Genomic DNA, 10,412 nt, shown 5'->3' with positions numbered 1-10,412 from the left:
AGGGAGAGTATTTCAGTATTAAATGAAAGCCCATTTAAAAACAATAAAGTGGTCAAAGTTTTTAGGCTGTCACAGAATTCCCAGCTGAGAATTATTTGCAAGCTATGAGGCAGTATCTTGCTCTTTTCCTCTTGATGTCTGTCTTTCTCACCTGATATGGCTGCCTCTTAGACCATGAGAAATTAGGAATTCAGAGTATTGATTATTATACTTATAAAAATCCCAGCAAGAGACCACTTTGCTGAGATATTTCTGTGCTCCCAGTTTAAATGTCAGACAGTAACGGCAGTGGCAAAGCACAAAAGAGATGCTGCCAACAGGGTACTTCCATCAGTATTTCAAGGTAGCATAAACCAACAACTGCTGCTGAAAGAGGCACTCAAAATACCTCCCTGACCCCTCCACTTGTCCTTAACCACAGGGAACATTTCTGCCACTCTGTGGTGGCACTGGGACCAGCACTGTTTAGTATCTGTTGGAGACAGGGACAGTGGGATTGGGTGCACCCTCAGCAAGTTTGCAACAGCACCAAGCTGTGTGGTCCAATTGACATGCTGGAGGGAAGGGATACCATCCAGAGGGACTTGATAGGCTTGAGAGGCTGGCCTGTGCAAGCCCCGTGAAGTTCAACAGGGCTAAGTACAAGGTTCTGCACATGGGTTGGAGCAATCCCAAGCACAACTACAGGCTGGACAGAGGATGGACTGAGAGCAGCCCTGAGGAGAAGGACTGAGGGTTTGGTTGGTGTAAAACTCAACATGCACCAGCAATCTGCACTTGCAGCCCAGAAAACCAACTGTATCTTGTGCTGCATCAAAGCCAGCGTGACCAGCAGGTCAAGGGAGGTGGTGTGGTTTTGTCCCTGCAGAGAGAGGGGCACCATGCAGCTGCTCACCCTTTAAGGGCAGGGTGAGGGTGGTGGGAATTGAGTGAGGGGGAAAGAGAGGGAAAAGAAAACCCAAGAACCAAAACCTCACAGGTGGGGATTAGGATGGTTTACTGGGATAGCAGATAGATATAATAATAATAACAGGACTTTATAGCAAAACATACAAGACTGGTGATACACAGTGCAGTTTCTCACCAAACCACACAACTCAGGCTGTAGAGCTCAGAGCCTCCCAAAAACCAGACCATCCTCAAAACTGCGCATCCTAGAGCTGCCTGATCCTGCCCCCACCAGCCCCCCTTTTATGCTGAGCATGATGTAATTGGCATGGAATACCCTCTTTGGCCAGGTCGGGTCACCTGTCCTGGCTGTGTCCCCTCCTTTCTCGTTAGTAGAGCAATATGAAAAACTGAAAAGTCCCTGACTGCTTGGCAACAACTAAAAACTTCAGGGTGCTATCAGTACTGCTCTCATCCTAACTCCCAAACACGGCATTCCACCTGCTGCCAGAAAGAAATTAACTCTATCCTAGAGAAATTAACTCTGTCCTATAACTAGGACAGGAGGTGACTCTTCTCTGGGAAGACGGTACCTGTAGTACTGCATCTGGCTCTGGAGTTCCCAGCACATGAAAGATACCGAGATGTTGGAGTGAGTCCAGAGGAAAGCCACAAAGAGGGATGCAGCACCTCTCCTACAAAAACATGCTCACAGAGTTGGGCTGCTTCAGCCTGGAAATCATAATGTTAGATTTACATAGTCTGTAACCTTTAGAGTTTTAAAATTCTACTGATCCTGGACCACTTCAGTACTCATTGAATTTAGTCATATCTTACATTGAATGCATCAATTTTCTGCAGGATATGATGTATGCTAAAGCTCTGCATCCATATATTTGAAGACCTAGCAGATTCATCATCTTTAATAATATCTGGCGGGGGGTGGGGTGTGGGGGTTGAGCAGTTTTAGGTGGAACTCAAATCCCTTGTAAAGGTTCTTTGGCAGTGTTTACATGGCTGTGCAGAAGTAACTGTGAAGCCACTGCCAGCCGGCAAGCTTTGGAGAAGCAGGCCAGCTGGTATGCTTGAGAGAAAGATCCTGGAGCGAACACTTCTGAACTCATTTTTCTGCCACGTGGATGAGTCTTTGTGCCCTTGTGCCTTGCCTGGCTGCCCACACCCATTCCATCTCCCCTCTGACAGATCCCGGCAGCCAGCACTGGGTGGTCATGATGGCCCAAAGCCTCTTCTTGAAAGGTTGAGGTGTACCTGTAAAGCAGAGAGAGATGAGATAAATTTACTAAGAGCTGGCTGCATTTAAGCTACCTGCAAAGGAACTGTAAATGTGAAGTGGAGAGCTGCCAAAGTTCCTGAGAACATTTAAATCAGCAAGATACAGAAGTAGGACCAAATAGTTTTGAAACCGTCATTTAAAGAAAAATCCTGGTCTGCATGGGATATATTTCCACCTCTAATTTACATGGTTGTATATAGGAAGTCTGACTTTCCTCATTTATCACCTTTGTGCACTTCATCTTCATTAGCCTCAGTGAGGTTGTAATAAAAAGGTGATAAAAGAGTGTATATTCTCTGCTAAACTGTGTACACTCTGGAGCACAAGTGAGTTTGTCTCTGCTGAGATCAGCTCCCACTTCCCCTTTTTTCATTTGCTTTGATTCATCTTTCTTGCCAAAGAAATTTGGAGGCTGATTTTTCCAGCTGCTCCTGCAAGAGCAGGGAGATATGTTATTTAAATGATGTGAAGCATTCTGTCCTCCACACATCACAGCCAGCCTGTTCCTAAGTGGGAACTCTGCCTAACTCCCAAATCTTGATCCATATAATTTTGAGACGTGCAGCCTAGCACGTACTACAGTAGCTCCCCTGTAGACTCTTCATGCTTCCTGTGCACCTCCCTGTAAGGGAATAAGGATTTATGAGCAAATATTGGGTTTGTTGACATGAGATATCGTTTGCTACTCTTCCGATCATGACACTATTCTATACTCCGTGGTTGAGCTTGCAGGGGGTGTCTTTGACACAGGGTAAGAAAATGAGCGTTATCATGTGAAGTGTAAGATGAGGCTGTGGTAACAACAGTAAAAAGACAGGTCAGTACAGCCGTTGTGTGTGAGATAAGCAGTGAGACTGCAATACCACAGTCACAGAACTCTTCAGGTTGGAAGGCACTTCTTGAGATCATCAACTATTCTTTGTACAATAATATATAATGGTTAACAAAATATCTCTCCTTTGAAATCCCCCTAATATTTTCTGTATTTATAATGTATGTGAAGAGAGTACTATTAAAAAGTTTTCGCCAAATAACAGGAAGCTCCATTAGTAAATACTTCTGAAATCCCACTGGGGCGTGATTTCTAGCACATTCCTCCTCTCTAAAGAGAATGTGAGGCAAAATATATGCTTAAAATCCTGTATTTAAATTAACAGTAGCAATACATGTGCCAGGTATGGACTTTCAGACCTTATCTCTAATACAGGATCTTAACACATTAACATCCAGTACGTGTACTGAGGTTGTGTTAGTACCTGGGTCCTGCAAAGGCTGTACGCACTCACCTTTGAAGCACATAGAACTGCTTGCATACTGCAAACTGTGTACTGAAATGTCTTACTGAATCAGTGCTGCAGACTGCTAATTAACATTAATCATGTCTCCCCCTGAGAGGTGTTGCCTTCACCCCGTGTTACTCAAGTCATAGTTGACTGCTCAGCTTGACAACAGCACGTGAAATGCAGTCTGGAGTCTGAAAGCCACTGCTTCCAGCGGTGTCCAGGCACTGAAAAATGCCTCTCTAGGGACCAGTGGTTACCAAACAATGATGCACATCGGTATCAGTGGTGAATCAAGGAGGTCTGCCTGGCTTGCTCTCTCAGCCCCTTTGCCAAATGCCTTTGACACCCCAAGGAGGCTTCAGCAGGGACGATAGTGCTGCTAGTATAGGGGTCAGTTCGTTTCTTGTGCCCCTTCTTCTTCATGCTACAGCACTTCTGTCTGCAGCCATAGCGCTGTGCCTTTACAGAGGCTCAGTGTTGCTGCAGGTCTGGGGAAGGAGGTGTACAGGGACTCCTAAATGAGGCATTGGTAGGGAGGAAATGGGAGTGGACAGCAGTGAAGCACTGCACACCTGCATTTCTCACATGCCCAAGTGCCTACAGCATTTCTGAAAATTGGCTTTTGGCTACTAGAACCTGTGTAGATCAGTGGTGGAGATACCTGTTATAAGGTGGCAAACATTTAGCCACTGATGTAGATGCTGCAGTGGCTGAGAGCACAGTGAGTTTTAACTTCCAGGAAGGTGGTTCAGCTCTCAAGGATCCTGGACATGCCTGGTTGGGCACTCCACACTGGACCATGTTCTGCTCAAACTCACTTTTTACATACCCATTCAATTTTCCACAGGTGCACATCTAATTATGCCCTTGTAGGAGGTATAAGTTAAATTTAGCACAGACTCGGCAACTCTTAATCTGCTATTTTCTGAATGTCAATAATATTTGCTCGTGCAGTACACTGATGTCAAGTCACTGATATGCACTGGAACTTGTTGAGCTCGAAAAGAAGCCAGTGCAGATTCATTTAGCTGCCTCTCATCTCCTCCCAAATCAATTTAACTTTTCCAAGTATCTAAAAACAGAGTCAGTTTTCCCCCTCCTGACACCTCCAAATTAATTTGGCATGTATTGTAACCTACACTAAGAAGACCAGAGTTATTTGGCATCTTTTGATTGTCAGGTTCATCAGTATTGCGTTTGTGAAAGCTAGTGGAGTCATGACAGGTTTCTCGATGCTTAAACGAAACCTCACATTTCCCTTGTTGACTTGCTTAGTTCATAGTGACTGTGAATCAGGATCTGGGGAATGATCCAGCTTCCACTAGGCTTCATAAAAAAGTTACTAAATTTCATACAGTTTCTCCAATTTCCATCACTTTCCTCACCCCTTTCAAGTGCTAAATTTGACTGCTGGAGACAGAACACTTCACTGATGTGAATTGGATCAGGATATGAAGGCAAAGGCAGAACTGGTTCATTAGAGACCTTACAATACAACCCCTTCCATTTATTATTTCTATTGCTCTTATCTCCTGCCATGTGGAACAAACTCTGTGAATCTCTAAAAACTTTCTCAAGATTTAAGATTCTGTGTGTTTTGTAAAAAAAGTTTTGGTATTCAGATTTAATTTTTGTTTCTTTGGTTTTGTTTTTATTAAAACAGTTTTGGGTTTTGACATGTGGGCATTTATGTTTTGTTATCCAGTTGCTCCTGCTTGCCTGCCTGCCTTCCCTCCTCTTCTTCCTGCCTTCCTGCCCGCCTCTTTTTAATTTCCAGAGGAAATAGAAATTGAATAAGGAAAGAATATAATTTCAAAGTCTCTGGGGTCCTGAATCTTTTTTTTTTTGCATTAATACTTCTTAAAATAAGGATAAAATAATAATATTGTTTCTAAAAACGATTTTTTTAACATTAAAAAGATAAGAAATTTAGCTAGTATTAATTCCAGTCTTTTCCAAAAAGCAGATCTGGATTTTTGATTCCAAACCCAATATGGCTTTATTGTCATAAGGCTTGTGTTGCTCTTCTGCTTTTTTCAATTCTTTCTCTCACTTTGAGAAAGATTTTTGTCTGCATTTTTTCTGCTCTCTGTGTAACATGAATTGCTTTATCATTCTAAGAAAAAGGCAAGGAAAATAATGAATCGAGACTAAGTGTTAGCTATTCCCCCATGGAGCCTGTCAGGAGTACAAAAATAGAGTACAGCATGCTGAATAAAAGATCACTGAAGTCTGTTCCCTTAATATTCTCAAATTAAGCTGCTCCTTCTGCAAGCATTTGTTTTGCTGATGGAATATCTAAAAGGCTGCGAGGGCACATAGAGGATTAAAATCTAAGCATTAAGAACTACCTAGAAGCAGTCATTCCAAGATTGCAAGTAGTTTTGAGGGCTGAGAGGAAGCTGTGAGTGAAATGCTCGGGAGGACTCCGCATTCTCACTGAAACTCTGAATTACCTTTGAATTGCCTTCATTAGATGGTTTATGTTTATAGCAGGAGAGCTAAAGCTATGGCTGTGTCTTTGAAAAAGGGGAAAAAAAAAAAGAAGAAAGAAAAGGAAAGCAAATGATGCACCTCGTGGTGCCTCATGGGATGGTTTTGCAATCACGCTGAGCCTAATTGACGAACATGTTGTGCTTGCACTAAGTCCTCAAAGATTTCATAGCACGTCAGCAAAGATGCTACTATTCACAGTTCTGTTTTGGATATTATTTGGCTTGTGTCAATGCTGGGGAACGGTGGTAAAACATCGTGTGATTTGATTCCAGCCAGCTCACCCGTAAAATTCCTCAATCAGCCCATGGTATTATTCACAGAGAGGCACCTGTGTGGCCGGGTTGGATTAGATGAACAGTAGTGTCAGGTTTAAATTACGAGGAGAACTATTTAATGGAGACAGATTTAAAACATGGAGCTTTGTCATTATGGGGAAAGAAAGAAGCAGTGAGAGCTGCTGTGATTTCAGCTTCTTCAATAACTCTTGTTTACAAATGAGAAGAAATAGAAGAATCCACCCTAAGGTAATAGTGGTTGGCATTTGTTTTTATCGTTTGATGTAGAAATGCTTGTATTAGGTTGTGACATACCTGTTGTGGGGAATGGAAAATAACTATTATAAAACAGAAAGAAGACAGTCTGAGCAGTTGTACCATCTACCATCAATTTCATATGATATTTTTGTTGCAGTAATCACCGTTTAAGTTTGTTTGGAGAAGGTGAATGAAAACATTAACATTATTAATGCTGCAAAGTTAAGAACTGTTTAAATTTATGAATTACAGGAGTAGCTTATAGGTTTCTGCATAAATGGTGAACAAATCATTAATTTGTGGAATCCTAGAGTTCTTCAGTTTCTACAAAATACTTTTGATTGACCTTTTTGTTTACATGAGAAGCTTTGTGGTTTATTAAAGCTATATGTGTGTTGTAGGCAGATGGTCTATTATTTTATTTTGGAGGAAAAAAAGGTGTTCTACAGAAATCTCCATGAGTTGTACAAATCCAAAGTCAAAAGTTGTTCCTCTGTAAAAATGTGTGTTTCTAAGTTATAAACCTAACATCTGATCATTTTGTCTAAACTGACCTAGAGGATAATCAACATGAGGGGTTGTTCATTGATGTGCTACCAATTTTATACCAGTATAACTCCACTTCAGTCATGAAATTGTGAAATGATGCCCCTGGTATTCCTCCCCACACAGCATTATTTAGGAAGTTTTGTGAATGTGTAGGTGCATGTCTGAGGTCTATATTTTTGAGGAAGGTATTTAATCGGTGTAGTTAGGAGCTATACAAAGACTGAGAGGCTTTGATTCTTCTGGACTAGCCTCTTCAGCTTCCCAGTTGTCATAGGGCTGACACAGTTGTTTCCCAATGTCTATGTGCAGATTGGTAGAAATAGCAGGAGGTCTTTCTGGAAAGGAAGATCTTGAAAGGCTTTCAGAGCTTGATAGGAAAGTTAAAAATTATTTTCCATCATGAAAATAATCTTATTTGCCCATCATCTTTTTTTTTGCCTGTGGCTTTTCAACAGATCTAGAGGCAAGTTTCATCTGTGCACCCTACTTGATTTAAATCAGCTTGTCTGGGCCATGTCCAATTCCTGCCTCTCATGTGATTCCTCTTCAGTTTGTGAGTCCAGGAATAGCCATATTCTCTGCTCTTGGAATAGTCCTAAGAACAGATTGATGCTTTAGAAAAACCTGTTTGAGCATTGATTTCTAGGCTACTTCTTGTTTGCCTAGTCTATTTCCTAGAAATGATGCTGCTGGATAGGTCCTGGTGGCTTTATGTAGTTAAACAGCTCTTTGGAAAATCCCCATGTACCCAAATTCTATTTGAATTCAGTAGTGGACCCTTGCTCAGATGTTAGGAATTATCTCCAAGGCTATGGCAGTTATAGCCTTAGGTAGAAAATGCCTTTATTTCCTTCTACATAAAATTGCGTTCCTGATTCTTATGTAGCTTCTCAGTCCCTTTACAACTGAACAGCAATATTAATGTGTTTTTCTTGTTTGTTGTGAGAAAGAGCAGATCCTAGCCATGGTATGAATTGTTAATAAACTTTTAAAAGCCCACTTCCTGGCAAATAATTTAAATGTTAAAAACTTGACTTCATCATATCCAAAGCTCTTGTGCTCTTCTGGGGAAGACACATTCTCAAGAAGTCAAAAACTGTGCTACTGGCTTTTCCCTTTCCAGCAGACTTGGAGTACTTGGTTCATCTGGTGCTCTCTCTGCTCAAGTAAATGTATGCAAAACCTTAAATCACCCATCCTCTTACCACTGCTTTTGCAACAGTCTTATTGACAAAGTCCATATGTTTTATTACAGCAAATAGAACAGGAGTCATTTAAGAATTTTTCTGGCAGCTCCACTTACATTATTTCTTTTTACTTCAGTATATCATGACTGAAACTTAACAGTGATTCTGGCAGGTTTCTATTGCGTTGAGAGCATTGTTGAGAAATGTAGAAGAAAACACTGCTTCTCGTGTTATCAAAGATTAACTGGTTCTCTTTAGGTATTAGAAAAGCATCAGGCTAAAGACTGATTCTATTGATTCTATTCCTGCATGGCTTAGCACAGAAAATTTGAATATGTTTACAAGAATGTCATAGAATTAAAATGAAGAGAATAGAAAGCATCACAAAGACCAGAAACAGATGAAAGAAAATTAAGTAGAGAACTTATTGGGGGACAGTTGAATACATGGTCAGATCTGTCCTCTGCTCCTTTCTGTGTATGCTGTCCTTGGAATGCTGAGTTTGAAGAGTTAAAACTTGAGGGGAAAGGCATGTGACCCAGAGGGCTGTGAAGCTATGTAAAGCTGTATCATAAACCTTCTAATTAAAAAATATAAACAAATGGCCACACTACAACAAACCAAAGGAAAAGCAGCATACAGCTTTCTGTCACATACCCCATAGTACAGCTGGTCAAAACAACACTGAGTGCTATATAGGAATTGATCACGGCAGCCACCCGTCTATGTAGTACGTAAATGTGGTATCAACAGTGAACTGCTCTGATAATTTCCAGTATCACAAATCCATATTTTCATATATATGCCACACACGACAGGAGTTAATTCCCTTCTTTGAACCTTTGGGAAAATTGCTGAGAAATGCTTGATATACCTGTGGGATACCAAGGTTGGAGTATAACTAGCTGTACGCGCTCGCGCATGCCTGTCTGTATCTGTTTGTGTGGTAGTGATTTAACTTAAAGACCCCTGGTGCATACTTGAGCTGTTTGAGTTGTATTCCAGTGCATGGCATCTCCATGCCTTCCCAGGGCTAAACCTGCCCTGTTGGCATGATGGTCTGTGTGGTTGTTTGGCTGGAGAATGGGGAGTTTCTCCTGTATGTGAGGTATAATACTTGGGGGGGATTTGTTGACTAGAGAGTTGCCAGGCTTTGGAGAATGGAAAAGTAGGAGTGATGGAAATGGGAGCAATGTGTCTTTTAGGATGGTGCACCTCAGCAATTATATTGGGCGAGGGCATTGCCTGGACTGCCATGGATGCAAAAGAAGAGGTTTGATCACAGAGTGAAAAATGGTGCTCGTCCAAGGAGCATCAGTGAGAGCGGCAGCCTTCTAGAATAGCTTCTGTGGGTGAGCATGCATTTCTTCTTTGAAAACCCTGGTTTCTGAGTGAAAGTAGAACTATTCTGGGTTGTCAACAGCTTTAAGACCAGCAGGGAACATGCCATTCCTTGTCTGCATGAAGGAGGACAGCACAATGTATTTTTGGTTTTAGATATTCCTCTAAGATGGTGGGGGGATAGGGACGCCTCCATCAGTCCTCCGTCACACGCACACAACTCCCAGAAGGGGGAGAGGAAAGGCAGGATGGCAGCTAAGCTCTGTCTCACTATCCACACCAAAATGAGAGCCTCATTATCTCACAAGGCAGAGAAGCTCTGATGCCAACAAGAACCTCAGACCAAGGTGCCACAGTTCGGTCTTCAGTAAATGAAATATAATGTCCAGTGAGAAATCAGTCCTTGAGGTATTAATTTATTTTTCATTTTCCAGGCTGGCAGTCCTAGTGAATAGATTTTACTCACTGTATAGCAAGGTTGCTGTGACAAATTTTTGAAAAAATACAAGTTCAAGTGTTTTTTGGTTTCACAAGCACATGAGCTCAGTGAGAAAGAACAGACTGAGACGACAAGGAGAACAGCCAATCCTGTTATATTTGTCTTTCTTATTACTGACTTGCCATGATAAATATGGAAAATTATATTTGGCTAGAAGGAGGCTGAGAAAGGGAACAGATGGCCACCAAAAGAATACTAGAGCAGCTAATAGTCACTGGCATATTTCCGGGATAGAAATTTAAATCTGAAGCCAAGCAGAAGGGTTATCCATTTTTTTTCTGATCAGGGTACTGTGTACGAAACTGATCCTGCTATGCTCTGACTAGATGAAGGTGGGCTTCC

The sequence above is a fragment of the Gallinula chloropus genome (assembly GCF_964237585.1).
Source record: "Gallinula chloropus genome assembly, chromosome: 1".
Classification (NCBI taxonomy): Eukaryota; Metazoa; Chordata; class Aves; order Gruiformes; family Rallidae; genus Gallinula; species Gallinula chloropus.
Note: the sequence above shows the minus strand (reverse complement) of the source record.